The sequence below is a fragment of the Anser cygnoides genome, chromosome 1 (genome assembly GCF_040182565.1).
Source record: "Anser cygnoides isolate HZ-2024a breed goose chromosome 1, Taihu_goose_T2T_genome, whole genome shotgun sequence".
Classification (NCBI taxonomy): domain Eukaryota; kingdom Metazoa; phylum Chordata; class Aves; order Anseriformes; family Anatidae; genus Anser; species Anser cygnoides.
The window spans coordinates 132,445,763-132,464,313 of record NC_089873.1 but is presented as its reverse complement, the minus strand read 5'-3'; the positions used below and the strand labels follow the sequence as shown (position 1 = coordinate 132,464,313).

At 39.1% G+C, this 18,551-nt stretch overlaps 1 protein-coding gene across 6 annotated transcripts in view; it reads left to right on the top strand.

Moving 5' to 3' along the window:
• Positions 1-18,551, top strand: part of FRMPD4 (FERM and PDZ domain containing 4) — a 309,339-nt gene that overhangs the window by 106,545 nt on the left and 184,243 nt on the right. For 2 of the 6 annotated variants that reach the window (XM_048066741.2, XM_013191549.3), the window contains exon 1: positions 1,786-1,921. The exons of the other annotated variants lie outside the window; for them this stretch is intronic. The gene's annotated coding sequence lies outside the window, so the exon portion shown is untranslated. Of the gene's footprint in view, positions 1-1,785; positions 1,922-18,551 lie in introns of those variants that run through there. 6 annotated transcript variants of the gene reach the window in all.

Sequence of the window (18,551 nt, the reverse complement as noted above, 5' to 3'; positions counted from 1 at the left end):
ATTTTGTCATAGCTCAGGTTTCAGAAACGATGTCCTTAAATTTACAAATTTTCCGTAATATCATCACCATGTCTTTGCTTTCCTCTGGAGGTGCTCTTATTGTAGATTCCAGTGAGGATTAAACAGATAAAAATGAGGTTCCTTGCCTTTGTTTGCAAAAGCATGGATTACCATCTTTATGTGATGCTACATTCTTTTCTGCTCTGAAAATAAGTGGGTAATGGAACAACATTGGGGTACTACTAGTAGTAGGATATATCTTTCTGTGTTCCACGTGGCTGTGGCAGAGGGGATCCCTTTTCTGGGGCGCTCTGTTGTCTCGGGGACGGATCCAGGACAGTTGGTGCAGATGGGTGGCATATGTGCACCCTCCCACCTGCATCCCCTCCCCAAAATTCCTGAACCATGCAGTGTAAGTGGTGATAAAGAGACGGTCTTTCGCTAAAGAGCGGTTGAATGAGAAAGGTGGTTTAAGAGGATTGAATGTTAGGTATATAGTGAAAATAATAAGCAGAAACAAATGGAAAAAGCAAGGAAGACACAGAAGCCATTAAGATGAGTGTTTTTTTAAAACATTTTCATTTTATTGAGCTTTTACTGTTTTAAACAATGGCAATAATGAAAGGTTTTGCCATTGATTGCGGTTTTCTTGAACTGAATATTTCTAAGAGTTTTTCATTTAGACTGGAGGCTAAACAGCGTCTCTGTCCCATGACTCTGTTACAACTAGGAAACCATAAAAGAGTAACTTCTTGCTTCCTTGCTGTCTTGGAGTGGAAGATCCTTGCTGCAGAGGCTTCTTTCCTACCTATGTAGAAGGCAATTACTGCACGGAGAATGCTACTGAAATATAAATAATGGATTGTTAGGAACTGTAGAACCATGTAGGTGGAGGACTAGAAAAACAGAACGTTTGCCAGGCTCTTTTATTATTTATCAAAGCTGGTGAAATCTAGTTGTCACAGCCCAAGATACTCAAAGTTCTCGATAAAACCATCCTTTTGTAATGTGTTTCTTTAACCAAAAAATACTGTTGCACTAATAATGGTCTTTCAAGGGTTGTGAGCTCTGGGAAGTTGGTTATGGGTTGTTTTTGTTGTTGTTGTTCTTTTTTAATGAATTTAACACACAATTTTTTTGCTGATAACTTGGGAAACTATAAAGGTTAGTCACATGGAGCTCTGATACAACAGACAAAATATTTTTAATTTAAAACTCGTTTGTGTTTTTAATTAAACTACTAGGTTTTCCTCTGAGGGCCATAGAGCTAGTTTTCAAAATGGACTTGCATTGAGGCACATTTAAAAACCCAAGCCCCTGATACTTTTGGAAGCCAAAGTGCTTTTTTAATCTAGCTCTTAATGACCAGAAAGTTATCCGTATGCAATATTAGTAGAATATTTTTTATGTCAGTATCCCATAGAAGCACTTGCAGCAGTGGAGTTTTTTTACCTAGCTGCAATTAGGTTGTAATGCATCTATGATACATAGCGCGTTCACGCAGAGTGCGTGTGTATGCCAAACATAAATACAAGCGTACGGATAGCTTTTGGCCATAAAAGAATAATTGCAGGCGTGTTGCTACATGCCAGCGAAAAGAAAGAGAGCCCTGTAATAAAATCTCATTGAGGATGCAGAGAGTATGTTTCAGCATTAGGCATTCTCCTCATGTTTCACATAAATGCATCCTGCTCTCATGAGAGGATGAGCAGTGCATTTGCACCGGCTCATTCAAATTGAATGTTGGTAAAAGAAGAGTCTTGAGCAAACAGTGAACAGTCTGGCATTTTTTAAAGACAGGAGAAAGGTTAAGCTGCCTGCTGTTTAAACTGCTGCTTATTGGATGTTTGTTTGCTGACCGTGTGTATCGAAGGTGTTCTTGAAAATCATTGACAAGATTTCGGATGGCTGCATAGCACAGGTCTGGATTAAATTAAACTAAGGCTGTTTTTACAACAAAGTTTAGATCCTCGTAAGTGACTTAGTATCTTGTTTTTATATCTGAGGATAGATATAGATAGACTGTATTTTGCTGGGAGAGAAAAGAGGATATGCTGTGCCTTCTCTGAATCTTTTCTCTCCCTCAGTTTTGACTGCGCTGCAGCTTTAACTTTGCTTAGAGCTATAGTAAATGAGTGACTTCACTAAATACAATGTTTACTAACCAGAGAATTCGGTAAAAATGATTAAAACCAGGCTTCACTATTAATGTTATGTTTCCACTATTTTTATTTACTGTTTCAAAAATGATGCAGAGCTCATTGAACTTGAACATGACGATTTTCTCCACAATGCACTGAGTGGAAGACAGCCACTCATTCGGGTGAAGCACAACTTCATCTTGCAGTGCCATAGGCATGCTTTATAAGCATCACTACTTAATTATAGAAAGTAAAGGTAAGGCTATACATGCACACTAGATTTAATCTTGCACTGTTCTCTTGGTGAAGAGATTTCTAAGAACCAAGGAATTGTTACGTTATTCTAAATTATTCACCTTTTTAACTCCCCCCACCCACAACAGGCACACACATGACCGCCACCTGTATGTATAGCTGAATATCAGAAATACCTTTGTCATTTCAGCAGGACTTCTCTTTAGCACTGTCTTGAACATTCAGGAGGATCTTGTGCTCTGGATGCTCCTGGAGGTGTCCCCCTACTCTGTTTCTGCTCTCGATCTTTCTCTAATTCTTTCTTTTGAAGGTACACAATCTTTACAGGGCTCTAACACTGATTTATTATTTTTATTATGTTTTTAAGTTACTTTTCCCTGTCTTTCCCAGAGAGAGGATAAAGTGTCTTGTAAGACAAGTGCTGTATTAAAACTTCGTGTTCCTGGGTGTGAACTCTTGCTTGTCTAGTAAAAGTAGTCTGCAATGTGTGCTTGAGGGAGCTGTCGCTCTGAGAAGATGTTGAAAATAAGAGTGTGTTACTTATAAATCTGTGTGTGTCTCGCTGTATATTTGTTCACTTATGTATATAAGTATGTACTATAGACATGATGTCTCAAGTTGGTTTTGATTTCTGTCTATGCAAAAAAGGCACATGTAGTAGCCATCTTCGGGTAGCTTAGACATACTTCCATAGGCATTCTGCGTCAGGGATTCGTGTGGGAATCATACAAACTCAATGCAGCTAATCTCGGGGTTGGCTGGCTCCATTTGGATGATTCACTGTGGAGGTGTAAGCGGTAGCACGTCTGTACATGCTTCCTTGGGCAACTGGGATGCATCAGTGGTGCCAGCTGAACAGCAGAAATCAAGTGGTCCTGCAGTCACTACTGGTAGAAAACTTGGCACCAGCACAGAAACTGGAAGCCTGTATAGCATGTCAGTGCTGGAATGTGTGAATGTGTTGGTTGGTTGTTTTTTTTTTTTTTCCCTCCTTTTTTTGTTATTGTTGGTTTTGTTTATGTTCTTTGTAATAGAGACAGCACTGGGCTGTGTGTGCATACGCTGTATGGGCCTCAGTGACTGTGGAAATCAGAGTAAGTCTGGAATCGCCATACTGAGAAACCTGCTCCAGACCTTAATAAACACTGTCTGTGAGCTTCCCAGATACCTGTTCAATAAGTTTCCAGAAGGTGTGGTTGGACCATGCGATGAGATGGAAGCAATGTGTGAGCAGTGCACAGCTAACGCAGTCCCATGCAGGTATGTTGCAGTGCCCTCCCCTACCATCTCTCTTGCAGTGCCTCATTGTGGAAAACCTAGATGCCATGCTCAGCTTCCAAAGAAAAAGGCTGCTATGGAAAAAGGAATGACAGGGAGCCTACCACCTTATTATAGGCCAAGCTTTTTGCTTCCATAATTGTCAAATGCCATGGATTTGACTGTATTTATTGCATGGTACAGTGGAGAATGAGAGGCAACTCTGTAATGTGCCAGCATTTGGCAAAATGTGATGCAAGTGGAGACTCGCACCACTTCCAGTATGGGTTGAAAGGCTGAAGGATGCTACAGGCCAGACAACCCTCTTTCTACCCAATACACACTCATTTTTTGATTGCATTCCATTTTATCATGTTCGTTTTGGGTCAATTTGGGGCGTGTTTTTTTTCCTTTTTCCTTTTTTTTTAATCAACCCATTTTTGAAAACTTGGAGTAGAATCACAGTATTATCTTAAACATTAATTAACTTCTAGTAGCAGAAGATAGATTCTTGCTTTTCTGAAGTCTGATGATTAATGCTTCTGTTTACTTCTGCGCAATATGTTGTTTGTCATGTCATGAGAATACTTACGAAGTCCCGTTCCTTTTCTAAAATGAGTGTTCTTGGTTTTACGCAGGCAAACGTTTCCTTTTTGTTTGCAGGACTGTCTTAGTTCCTTGTAGAGAATCCAAATGGAGAATGGAGTTTCAAAATGGAATTAATGTTAAAACAATATTTAACAATTAAATCTTAACATCAAGTTTCAGTAAGTCAGAGTTATGCCTTTCTTCTGACCACATGTAAGAAAGCTGACAGCCCATTTTTATAAATGTAAGCAGTGTGCTCTCAATAGCATTAATTGGATAGTTCTGATAAGCTTGGAGGTCTCCAATTCTGAAATAATAGAAAAATAACTGGTCAGTCAGCAGCTCTGCATGCCCATCCTTCATTTTAGAACTTTTTTAGCATTTACATTCTAGGAGAGTTGTTATCCAGTTTTTGATCAATATTTACAGTATTCAATTTCTCAGATATATAGAGTATCTCTGGTATATATATACACCCACGTGAGTGGGTGTAGCTTTTTGGTAGTTGGTAGAGAAATGCCAAAGGGGGCTGTGTAGGGAACTACACCCCTGTAGTGCCAGCATGGCAGTAGAAGAGCTAGTAATTTATAGGGGAAGATACTTCTGAGCTGTCCCAGGGAAGACCTAAACTGATGCTTTAGAACAGATGGAAAGAAAATCAGAAGTAACATTGTTTAGGGAAGAGTTTGTCATCTTTTTTCAAATGTAACATCACTGCTGATGTCCATGAAGCTGTCTGTTCATGGTAGTGTGCTTTCACAGCAAGTTTCTGTGATTGTGTTTATACACTTAGCATTGTAAATGCAACTACCATGTCTGCTTCTGATGTAAGACCGCTGAATGCGAAGACAGACTCTGAACAAAAGAATGCTATAATGCTAAATTTAGTAGGCAGCTTACTCATCTTGCAGATGAAAAAAAATCTTGTCTTATTGAGATGTTGAGGATAGCTAGTAATTCAGAGGGCTGCAGAAGCCCTAGTTCAAGTGAAAATATAAATATCTCCAAAAAAAAAAGGTAATTTACAGAATATTCTTAATGTAGACTATTTTCCCAGCTGCAGTTTAGTTCAAGGAGGGAAATATTCCAAACTGAGGGTGTGTACTAGATGTGGTACTTGAAAATTCTTCAGTTCAAACTTCACTAATTTTGTAAAGTTTCAGTCATTTCTCCACCAATCTGGCAGAGAAGTGGAGGTCTCAAAGATACACTTGCAGGTTTCATGAAAATCTACAGCTCAAAGTTGTGCTCATGCTCTGAGAAAAGTGCTCAGCCCTGGTTACTGGCTGCTTGGCTGGGAGGTAGCCACAAGCCAACTGCTGCCTTTTGCCCAGCTCATCTCAGGGATTGTCCTCTCTTTGTGGGAAGAGAGATTTCTTTAAGGAGAGGGAGGTGGCTCCATGCCTGTGAATGGATGGTTGCTTCTGTGGAAGAGCTTCAGTGTTTAGAGAAGAGACTTTCATTTCAGATCCCAAAAAACAATTTCAGATTTCTGTTTCTTTTAGATTTAGAGTGGTTTATTACTCTGTGAAGAATAGGCAAGGTCCTTGAATTGATGCAGTCGTGCTAGGCTACTAAATTATTTATTTGGTTGAGTATATGCAATAGACTTCATCAGTCAAACTTTATTGAAGAGGACTCTGCAGCTGTTGGAAAATGCTGTGAATGAAATTAAAGGGTAATTATAACTCAATATTTTTCTACATAGAATTTCTAATAAATTGAAAACTTATTTGCCAATGAAAACAGTTCATTGAAGGTCACGCTTTATGTATTGAAAGGGTAAGGCTATAAGTGTAGTAGAATAGCAACATCAGAGTGCAGCTCTTTCCGAAGACCAGGTTGTCTTGCATCAAATTGTTGTTGGTCTTTGAAAATCCTTCTGCGGTCATGCTTATTGTCAGTTTTATGGACTTTTTTCCACTCAACATTTATAATGCTGAAAATGTAAATGTCAGTTCCGTATTAAGGATTAGCTTTGGGCTTGGAGAAAAAACAAACATAAAGTTAATTGAAAGGTCATAAATAAATCAGTGCTTTTGTTGTGTGTATTTGTACACAGCCTTCTCAAATTTGTTTGTGGAGAAAAGAATCTTTCATTTCTGTAGAAAATCTGGATAAACTTCTGAAGCTTGTTGACCATCTGAGCTGATACTGAGCTGTAGCCTATAGGATTCTCCAGCTGTCAATTACTTGAGAAAACTGTTGCACAATTTCAGGAGCTGAGTGGATTGCTTCAGAAGCAAAAAATAATCACTGGGTGAGAGATGGCATATTCAGTGCTAAGTGAAAATTAATTTCTAACAATTTTAGCACTTCATTTCAAATATGTAATAAAAGAAGAAGGGAAAAAAAAGAAAATGATGTTTATTTCAAAAGAGACAGCATTTCATGAAAAGTTTGTGGCTGTTCATGGTGTCAGATCTTGGAACAAGTTGAATTTCTCAGTTTCAGTGAGGCTATATAATGTAAAATGCTGGCCCTGTGAAAAGAGGAGTTCGCTCAGGCCAGGAGTTGTGTTTTAAAGTAGTATTTTTTTCTGCATTTTTGTTTGTTTTGTTTAAAACAAACAAACTCCAAGTCCCATATATATTAAAAGGAAAAGTTACTGAATGTTGCAAGAGCTGTAACTTGAACTATGTGTCAAAAGCTTTAGGATAGTTGACAACATTGTAAATCCAGTGTGGCTGCACTTAAATATTTCCAGAGAAATGAGCAAGGATGTGCCATAGATATACTGAAATATATAGATAGATATACTATAGATATACTGATAGATATACTGAAATGCATTCAGGCGTGATTATTTTTATTGTCCGTTCTTGTAAAGAGACAATCGTTAAGATCTGGCAAACCTTCCCACGCAGGCAGAAAAGTTGTACCAGCGTGAATGCCTCTAACCCACATATAGGTATGTCTGTCCAGTGGAAAGTTTTGAATGAGCACAGGCTGTACTATGCAAATCTCAGCAGGAACAGTTTTATACCCTTTCTGCAGAAAAGAAAGGTCTGTGGGAATGCCCCGTGTTCAAACAGTTGCTGTTCAGACCCATCAAAACTCAAAGATCTATAGTAGCAGCCTGTAACATACTTATAAACCCTAGTGTCGTAAATACTGTTGTGTGTTTGGATGAAGATCTAAATACAAAAATGAGCCAAGTGATGATTTTTAAACCACAAAGTATATATGCTGTGTTTCCAGACGTAATAAGCTAATACAAAACCATTGTCTTAACATTCAAAGGGACTTTTTTTTTTTTCTTCAGAATTGTAGGAGAAAAGATTAAAAGAAACCACAGCATTTGTAGATGTGAATTGCAGAAATATTTCCGTTTTCACACAATGTGATCATGCAAATGAATATAAGCTTATGAGCACAATAATTGATGCATGTCTGTTGCTTTAGGGAAGAAAAAAAAAAAGGTTTTCAAGAGAAGTTTTTAGAATATACATGCCATTAAATATCCGCAATTCTTCAAGCACTTATTACAGTTAAGTTGTTTCAGCAATGGTCAAGAAGTGGTTCTGGCTGCTTGAGCCTCGTGTGACCATGGTGCAAAACCCGGCTCCACAAGACAGTGGGATGCAGCCTTTCTGGCTCGAAACCCAAAGAACTGTGAGCATTGCTTAAGCAGAGAACCCCTTCTGGATGGGGCAATGAGGACTGTCAGTCCCACCATGGACCTGAGTCATGGTGTAGGTTCACAAAAGTAATCTTACGTAACCTCCTTCAGTCCCCTGGGTAGAGAGACCTGAACTGTGCTTGAGTTATTTGTGGTCATTGGAGTATCTTGTTGGAATTCAGTGATTTGGTGCCATGTAGAGCAGATATTTCAAATTTCATAAAGATGCAGGCATTGCAGGGGTACAGGGGGAGTGCATTTGGTTCATATGAAAGGGCTTTGCTGAGCAAAACCACGCTAAATGGATGTGGGGTGAAGGCATTTTAGATTTTCCAATGTATTTTCTATATGCTATACTCTGGCTATGACGTAAAAATTTAACGTGAGATCAAGGAGTGAAAATTTTACATATTTTGATATCAGCCTTGTCAGGGTTTCTCAGGGCTTTTTCATACACTGTTTCCAGATACGGTCTCTTTGACAGATTAATATTAGTTTAGTGGTGTGTGGAAATCTAGTAAGTGTCATCTTGCTGCTGTTTTAATAATGGTTTTATATATATATATATATATATATACACACACACTTTTTTTTTTCTAAGAGGACATTGTTTTCATCAGCTTGTTTTCTGTTTTCTTATTCCTCTGTCTTGATAAGTATGAAAATAAAACTGAGCAGGTGCCGTGTTGAGAAAACAAATGTTGAGCAGCACTCCATTTTAAATTAAAGTGGTGCCGTGATCATGTGTCATTATTGATACTCCATTGGCCCTTGCACAGAACGTATATCAATGTTCCTGACAGTGACCCATTTTTCTGGGGTCCTAGAAAACAGTAATAGGGATTATACGAAAATGAAGAAGTGGAAACTGGCTTTTCTTGGTCATTTCACCATATCTTTTATAATTAGGTACTAATTATACCAAAGAAATAACCATTCTGCGAGGTTAAATTTACGAAAACTTCAAGATATTTTCTTTTTGCCCCAAATCTAATTTAAAAAGTTATTCGAGCAAGTCTTCAAAACTAGTAGTAGTTAATACAAGGTTAAGGATGTCTGACTGAATGGTTCTTCTCATAAGTATTTCTTGCATCTGGGCATCCACTGTACATGGTGAAATGGTGGCTTATTGCCTCGTTCACAGGACAGGCTGAAGCCATGGTGGTGGCCTTGCTGTAAAACCAACAGCCAGCCTGTCTGTTCAGCTCTGCTTTTCCAAAGATTTCTAGACATACTAAATTGAAGTTGATGATGCTAATGGATCCAAGGAAAAGGGTGGGGGGACTTCATAGTGTATTAAAGCTAAGAGGTGATGGAGGTGGAAAATATAAAAGAAGAAACAAGGTAATTAATTGAAAGAAAGGTTCCTCTCCAAAGGCTGATGGTGTAACGACATGAAACCAGTTTGCATTCATAACTGAAAATTGGATATGGTATATGGATTGTGTTTTGTCTGTCTTCAGGTGCATTTCCACTTCAGATTGATAAAAAAGGCTCTAACTTACCATGAGGGTTCTTGTGGGGGAAAAAAGTCTTCTTCAGAAATGAACTAGTACCAAGGGATTTTTTTTTTATTTACTTAAGTATTGTGCATATACATGTGCTCACACACAGACATCTTGGTGGTGGGATTGGGAATTATTTTGAGCTCTCTAAAGTTTTAAATACTTAATTGGTGAGCAAGACTCTTGGATGGAGCCAAGTTGCTTTTTTATATTGATTAGGTGTACCTTATAACTGTCTGGCAGAGTTAAAGTGCAGTTGTTGTTTACATCTCAGTGCTCGTATTTCACTTCTGTTCTGAGCCAAAGTGCTGAGCCGTAACAGATCTACAATGCAGAACATTTCTTTATAAAGATTGAGCACAGTAATTTTGCCAACCGGAATGGAGTTTATTTAACAAAGTGCTTGGGGGGGAAAAAAAAAATGCAGGCATCAACGTTTAATTCCCATCCCACTGCAGAGTGACATTTCCCAGCTAGGCAAAGCGGGCTTCCAGCTCGCCACTTCAGGAGCTTGAAATTTACTGAGGATAAAGGTTGGGCATAGACATATTAAGCCGAACAGGCATCTGTTGTTGGGAATGACCAACAACAATTACAGTTCTCCATCTGTGAACCTGATGCATTATGTAGACTTTTAAAAGCTGTATTGACAAACGTGTAGTCAAGATAATTAGCCTCTGGAGGCCTCATTGAGAGACCTGGGAAAGCAGCTGTGTGGTGCTGCAAGGCCGTCCGGGTGTTTGCAGCAGCATGGAATTGAATTCCTGTGAAATAAAAGAAGACATGTAATTGAGTTTTGTACTGTTTCAAAAACTGTTTGCTGATGGCACTGTGAATTTCAGGTAGACTCTGCAGAGCGCGAGGGAGGCTGGACCTCCTGGTAGTTGTAGTGGCCGTGCTTGCTGAGGCATCTATTCGTTAGCTGTGAGCCACTAATAATGTTTGGAAGCACGAGCAAAAGGGTGATTTTAGGTTGAGAGAGTTGAATGGGAGTGAGGGAAAGAAGAAAGCATTCTTCTGTGTGCTCTTACATCTCCTGGAAAAGAACAGCATCAGATTGCAATGTGAAAACAAGGACATAGAGTGAAATATGGCAAAAATGGGCTTCGAGCTTTTAACAGGTCTGTTCTTCCATGTGCTGAATGTGGCATGGCTTGTGCATGTCCATCCATGCATGTGAGCGCCTCTTTAGGAAAGAACAAAGACACCCTGGCACTGGCTGGCCTGTTCTGGGGTTCCCATCTACTAGTTAAATCCAGAAAAAAGTCTCAAGAAAGTACGGGAGCAGAGCCTACTCTTCCATAGCTTTACCTCGGCCTTGCAACACTCCTTTTCTTTGTGATGTACTTTTTCATACTTTTTCTTCAAAAATGTATGACTTCAATGATATCTGTGATGGCTATGACTTCTTTCTGCTTCTATTATTAGGTATCCAAACCTGAAACAGGAAAACTGAAAGACTTGCAGAGAAAGTAGATAGCTGAGAGAGAGTTTGACCAGACAGCTTGTTTGAAATGTTTGGAAAGTGATCAGGAAGATAGTAAAGCTGATTCTAGAACTTTCCAGCTTGGTTTAGCTGTTTATCCCTGGTTTGTTTGTTTGTTCTTTAAACTTAGATAGAATTATTATTGTTTGTTGTAACTATTACTTAAGAATAAATATTCTAAAATATTTTTTGAGAGACAAAAAAAAGTATTTTTTGAGAGATGAGAGGCAAAAACTGAACAGTCCCACAGCAATTTCCAGGAAAACTTTAATTTGAATAATGATTGTAATATTGTAGTCTAGAACTTAGTCTGAATAGAGGCTGCACCTGAGTGCCAGGGATGACAAATAATTTTTAGCTCTGAACCAATTTTCAGTTTGGATTCATGCCTCTTACAAGAGGCATTCTTCTAAGTGCAGAACATGAGGGCTTGTGATAAAAATTTGAGTACAGGAGAGTTGCATACCTACTGTTTGGAAAGAAAAGTTGTCTCCCAAGAAAAGGGAGTTTCTTAGATTTAAAATGAATTGAAAATTAAAATTGAAGCACTGAAAGCATTGAATTTTAGTACTGAGTTTTGTTGGTTTTAGAAAAGTATTTTGATTTTCTCTTTGTATGCTTTGCACATTCAGACGAAAGAGGAGCTGCCTGCCTGTGAGTAGATGAGAAGCAGGTGTGGTTTGTTTTGTTTTTTTTTCCCCCCCTTCTCCAATGAATGAAGTTGTGTCAAGAGCTCAGTAAGAAACTGGAAAACAAAATAGTTCTTTACTCATCTCTTTTGCTTCACTTTGGGAGCTATTTGTACAAGATGATACTGAGTAAACCATCTGTGTCTGCAGAAAGTATTTTAGGGCTCTTTTGTGTGGTTGGCCGTTTTATTCTAACATATAGTTAGTCCTCTGCACAGTGACTGTCAAAAACCATGTTTTGAGTACGTCACTTGTGTTTGCATAGGCTCTGCAGCCCTCGCTTGTAAATAGAAGATGTAAACCATCATATATATATGCTTGCTTGCTTTTAATGTAAAAACTAAACTCTGACATTTCTCCCGAGGGTGTCTCCTTGCTTGCTAGCAGTTGCCAGGGTGGTCAGGATAAAAAGGGAGCCCAGGCTGGCATCAATGTGGTTTTCAGTAGTTAATGGAATAAATAGCTATGATGTGTTCCTGTGAATTGTATGACTGCAGAAAGATTTTAGGGCAATGTGCAGTGCTTCTTATTTGTTTTTTGTTTTGTTTTGTTTTTAAATTATGAAACAATTGGTACTGTTACTTACTTCCAGTAAGTGCTGTGAAAAATACTACTTGGAGGACAAGCAGTCTTTTTTTTTCATTTTTTAAAATTGTTGCCTTTCTGGGTCTTCAGTTGTTTTTTTACATATTACAAGCAGCAACAGCAATATTCTCTCACTGATTCTGTTAAATATCTGCTCCTTTATTAAAACTAGATTAGGATTCATTACAAAGATAGTTGCTAGGTTTATCTGTCATGAAGTCAGTACTTTTTGAAACATGCTCATTGGAGTCAAGCTCTTTTGGAAGGTGGTGACCCTAAATAAATTAATTAATTAATGAATAAATTAGTTCCTCACCTAAGTGCAGGCATATTTTTATGTGTAAGGGAAGGGCACTGCAGCATGCTCCCCACACCCCAGAAGAGCGGGCAGCATCCCCAGGCCAACTTTGCCCTGCACTGCAGCTTGGTGGTGGCTCTGGGGAGACAAGTGGGGCAGGAAGTCCTCAACGTGACGTTTGGCACCATCATAGATGTTATGTGCTGGGCTCCTGGAAGCATTAATATCTAGCATTGGCGAGGCCTGAAATACCAGCATTTACTGCCCTCCTTCCTCCCGTGACTGACTGGCTCTGTCCTACTTAATTTGCCATAGCAAACCTTACCCATTGCTACCCAAGTCATAGTATGTCTTGTTATAGAAAGTGTGTTAACTTCCAGCTGCAGCTGGGCTCTTCGGAGATGAGGCTATGATCTGCTTGTATAATGTTTGTACAGATACAAAGAGAAAGCAAAATTAGGTCATGCATTTCATTTCTTCCCCTTGGCAGAGCAGAACCCGGCAGTGAAGCGGCTGTCCTGGTTAGGGTCAAGTAGCATTCCCGTGCATGGCAGGTCTGTATGTGTACCAGCCTGCCTTCCTGAATATGGCAATTTTTCCTATAGCTACTGATGCCACACCAAAAATCTTCAGTGACCATTGCCTTTTCTTTTTAGAAACATATTAAAACAAAATCAAAAATTTTAAAACCAAATGTTGAAGGCATTGGTTGCAATAAAGTTTGAATAAAATGACGACTACTTACAATGTTTGCATTTTCTTTTGGGGAACAGTGGACTATCTGTCTGTCTCCTTAGCTAACTGTGAACTATATGGCTATAAAAAAAGTATTAAAGGCATTAAAGATGTGTGTAATGCCCCCTGTACTGCAGCTGTTATGGGGTCAAGACCAGATCTTAGGGAATTTGAATATTTACTCTGAATTGTATCTATTCTTTTCAATAATGTCTCATTAGCTCCTGAGCAAAGTTTATTATTGTAATTAATCTGCTAGGTCTTGCAAGATAAGCATGTCAAATAACGTGCTGGTTTAATGAAGGCAGCTAAGGTGTGGTCTTGCACAAAGCTGGTTTAAATATCTCATTTTTTAAAAAAGTTCTCCTTTGGCAACTTCCTAGCTTCTGGCTCTCCTTCTTCTGCTTCATCTCTGCCAAGAATGATATTGTTTTATAATATTGTAAAGGAGTGATAAGCATAGAAAGTGACTGCAATGTGCTGGACACTGGCGGTGGAATAACAAGCAGATTGCGGTGTTCCACTTGCTGCTTAAAGATGCTTCGCATCCTTTCCAGGTTGAGCTTTAAGTTTATCATTGGAGTTCTTTTTATGTTTTCGTGGCACGTCCTGAGTTTTCAAAAACTCATTCCAAGAGAGATATTGATATTCTTTAAATCTTTCCTCTCTTTAGGGAGAATTAAAAGCAACTTCTGTGTGAATTGTTTCTTGACTAGTCTAGCAAGAAGGAACTGGGTGTACCTTTTGTATTGTGTTACTGAAAAATGTGAAAATACCATGTAGCAGCTGATCTTTCAGGAACTGTTGAGGATGGTTAGGACCTTATAAAGATGCTTTTTGCTTAGAGGTTTGTGAATGTTCCTTCTTGAATTATGGAAAGCAAGGACACTGTCAGTGGCACTTAGTTCAGAGGGGTTTGCAAGTGTGCAGTGTCACAGCATAGGCTGATGCAGGTCTGTCTATGATTGAGCCTTGTCAGCCTTTTCAAAATACACAGTATGGCTAAATGAAGAAACTCTAAACCATCAAGTCAACAGAGCTTCTTTTGTAGGAATGTGTATTACGGTTCTTTCTTACTGCCATCAATCCTCATGATGCTGTCATGTAAATCAGCGGCTGAGTGATCTTTTTCGTTTACATCACTTGTGGCAATTCATTAGCTGTGACTTAACCAAAGGGTTTTTACTTCTGGCTTTGCAGTCCTTTAATATGCTTCTTTCTGGGACTGACCCACGACTCTGTATCTGTCTCTCAGGTCCAGCTTGAAGGTTGAAGGTGTCTTTTCCTACAGAGTATGAATACCCTGGAACTTCACCCAGTTTGTCTGGGGACTTAAACCAGAGATTTTCTGGCATGTCCTGTGACCCTGGACTTCTAGATATACTCTGTCTCTCTTGTTAGCTAGTAAGTGTATCAAATAATTTGAAAAGCACACTGTAATGCACTGCAGCACGGTCATCCCACTAGGAAGGGCTGCCAAGCTGCTGCATGGAGTCTCCATTTAAGATGCTCACCCACAGGCTCCGTCACAAACAGTTTCTCTTAATTTAATTTATGTATTTACCTGTATTGTATAACTTAATGGAATACATAGTCGCTACATTATTAAAAGCTTCCTTATCTTCCAGTTAGCAGCCAAGCTGTCTCGTAACAGTGGACTTGCACATGGCACTGTTGCCTACGTATCATCCAGGTAAATGAAATATATTTACAAATCTAGCTCACAGCTAGATTCAGAGAGCAAGAAATGAGTGATGGATTTCAGCAGGGAGGTGTAGGAGTGTGTGCCTGGAAATTTAAGTGAGGAGTCACCTGAAGCGGTGGGTAAGAAGGGCCGTCAGTAATGCTAATGTGCAGAAAGACCTTCAGAGACCATTCTCCCTACACTTCCAACAGTCAAGGGAGAGAAAATGGCTCTTCCAAAAGGCACTTCACTGCCAAAGCCAAATAGCAGCTGCTGCATCCCGCTCCTTGGAAGAGACTCTCTGTCAGAGATAGATGAAGCTGAAAGGGACAAGCATCACTAAAGCAAAGGTTGCTTTTCCGAATACTTCTCACAGGCTCTCTGAGGGCAGCATTCAAGTGAAATATGTAAGAAGCACTTAGGATTTCTAAGAGACGGTGAGAGCCATCTGCTCTCTCAGGGTTTGCTTGGATCTCAGGAAAGGGAAGAAGCAGTGCAGTGGAGATGTGCATATAGAAGATTGAGTGAGGGGAAAAAACAGAAAAAAAATGTATATTTTTTTTAAAGACTGGCTATCTTGTCTCCATATTGTAAATGCATATAAAAGAGAGTGTTAAGAGCATCATTGAAAATCTGATTTGTTAAATAAAAATCTTTGCTCTGTAGAGTTCAAAATTTGTTTGTTTTAAGGGCACAAGCAGAGGGAGGGAAGAGGAGATGAGTCCTGGAGACGCATGCTTTAGAAGCAGGATTGCAGTAGGGGCATCTTTGCACGTCAGGCTTCTGAAAAAGCACCTTGGTTGAGGTGAATTGTCATCTTCTTAGGTAGAGTTTCCAGAGTTTTCTGACAGAGACTGAATCACTTCAAACTCAACTATGTTCATGTTTCCCATGCAGATGGACTCATCAGCAGTAAGTGTAATTGGGTAATGTTTACATTTAAATTGATTCGATTTTGAGTTTCAAAGGGTTACAAAACCAACCATAATAAAGAAGTTTATTTAATAAGGATTATAACGTCTTGGATTTAATAAGGATATAACAACTCTGTGGTCCGTTCTTTAGTGATAACCCAGATCTTGTAAAAATAAATACATAAATAATTTTTGAAGCATTTATTTTTTAATTTAGATTTTTATTTTAGATGTATGGCTTCGTCTTCAGTTGCAGAGCTGCTAGCACCGTCTTGGAATTGTTGTATTCCTGGCCATTATGGTTGGTCAGATGGTAGATCAAAATCTGAGATGCAAATGACTTGTATCCAATTGTCTGCTTTTTCCTGAAAGATGGGAATGGCTGCTCAGGCACTGAACCTTCTCCCCTCAAAGCCAAACTCGGATCCCTGGCCATGGTTGGATGGGGATTTGGCCGATGCTTAGGTAGGTTAGGTTGGGGAGCAGGCCTGGCTTCCTGCTGGGGGAACAGGCTGTGGCGCCGGGGGAGCAGGCAGGGTGTTCACGTTGGGATGTGCATCCTGTGCTGCTGAAATTGTGAACATCTGGACTCAAAAGGAAAACAAACAAACAAACAAACAAAACTAATGTGGAGGAAAAAAGTCCCAAGAAGAATCCTTTTAATGAGAAAAGGTGATTGTAGTGTCACGTTGCGGATACCCCCGTACCTCTTGTTCTTTCAGCCTTCCTAGAGATTTCATTTCCTGCATCGTGTGGTATGCCTGGGGCTCATGGCTGTGTGTTGTTGAAATTGAAGACAAGGTTTCTGTAAGATGTCTCTTCCTACCATGGAGGTGCTTTCTCTAAGCATTTGTTCTCTATGACATCTGGCTTGTCCTTCCGACACCAACCTCTGCCAGCCGGTGGTTTGACTAGGGAGGTATTCAGAGGTGAGGCTACTACAGTGTGGGGTGTGACCGAGGTGGACCTGAATGTCTCCTGGACAAGAAACCAACTGGAGATGGTCTTTGATGCAAGAATTTTTTATGTTTCTTCACAGCTGAGGCAGTTACTGGAAAAACTTCTCACATCTCTCACCACAAGGTGTATGTGTGGGGAAGAGATATAGTTAGAGGAATTTATCCTCTTCATCATTCCAGTTTAGGAAGATATTAATTTTCCCCAGCCTCCAGGAACTTCACAATAGTAGTACAATTTCAGCTCTTCAGGTGTCCTTTTACTTCCACGACATGCCTCACAGTGTCAGATTTATGACCTGATATTTCCAATGTAAGTGATTGGATAATGTGGCTTCTCATTTCCTCCCAGAATGTGTATCCTAAACGTCCCCTCTCAGAAACACAGGTACTACAACTAAATACTCTGAAAAAATATATGTGAAACAAACAATTTCCAAATGGAGATTACCACTCAGTTCACCCATTATTTAAGAGTTACGTTTTGCAACGTTACCTAGCTGAAGCAGGCAGGCATTTAGAACATGTTCCACATTCTGGGGTACAAATAGTTCCTCAGCTGAAGAAGGAAAATAGGTTTGGTATGATCCGGATTGGTATAATCCTGGTGGATTTTGTTGTTGTTGTTTTCTTTGTCACAAAACACTTTAACAACTTGAGCAAAACATGTCTGGGGACAGGTGACTTTGATACTATATCATAATAATTCTTTAACTTGAATAAAGTTGTCCTCTGAGAAAAACAAACACGGACATTTCTCCTTTTAGTGTATCAGCATTGTATATGCACAGCAGTTCTGCAAAGATCAGTTATTGCATTTACCATCAGTTTAAAAACTGATCATAAGGAGATAATCTGTCAATTTAAGCCTTTGTATAGAAACAAACAAAACCAAAGATAAAAACGTGTCTGGCTTGTTTGTAGGATGTTATGTGGGCAGAAATGAGAGTAGGAACCAGCAGCGTCTTTAAGAGCCGTTAGCTCAGGCATTTGATCAGTGTGAAAAGATATTCACAGATGTTAATCCTCCAGGCATCCCTTTGCTCTTTATTTAAATTCTCTTGAGTTTCTATCAACAAATTTATAGTAAGCAGACAATTTCATATGACTAGCATAAAAAAAGGGTATAGTTTCTTGAAAGCTGAAAGGATTTTCACTCTAGTGATGAAAAGCCCTGCTTCGGGTCATGGAGCTGCAAGAGATCTTTCGAGACAAGATGGCAGTGCCAAGTTCAAAAGGAAAAAATATAATGAGAGAATTGACTGGTTTAGTTGCTGTATGGAAATCAGTGCACTTTTCTTTAAGAGAAATTCTTTTTTTTATTATTTTTATTTTTTTATTTTCTGTAGTTCAGCTAAAGCAAGTGTTTGAAATACTGTTGCAGCCAGTATACTATTGCACTGTAGCTATTACTTGCCAGCTGAACGTATTCTCATGTTACAAGAATCATGCTAATAATTCCTATTAACTGCTGTGACCTCTGCTGGAGAGAAGAGAGTCAATTTTCTTGTAGCCGTTCCTCTCAGAGCCTGGCAAGATATTCTGTATTTATTTCCTTGTTTGTGTGTTCTCTGCGGCAAATTTTTCTACCTTCCAGGTGGCTGAAGTGATTTGCGTATTTTGTAATTTATCTACTGCTATAAGTCTAAGTAAAAAAAAAAAATCTAATGAAATTTTAATCCTAATAAGTTTTCATTGTGATTCTCTGGGTGTGTACTTTATGCACAGTGTGGCAGAATTCATCTTTGCATATGAATGTCTGTCTTAATGTTCAGGTCCACAGCTATATTTGTGTTTGCACATTAACATTGTGTTTGTACAGCGCGCCATGCTTTG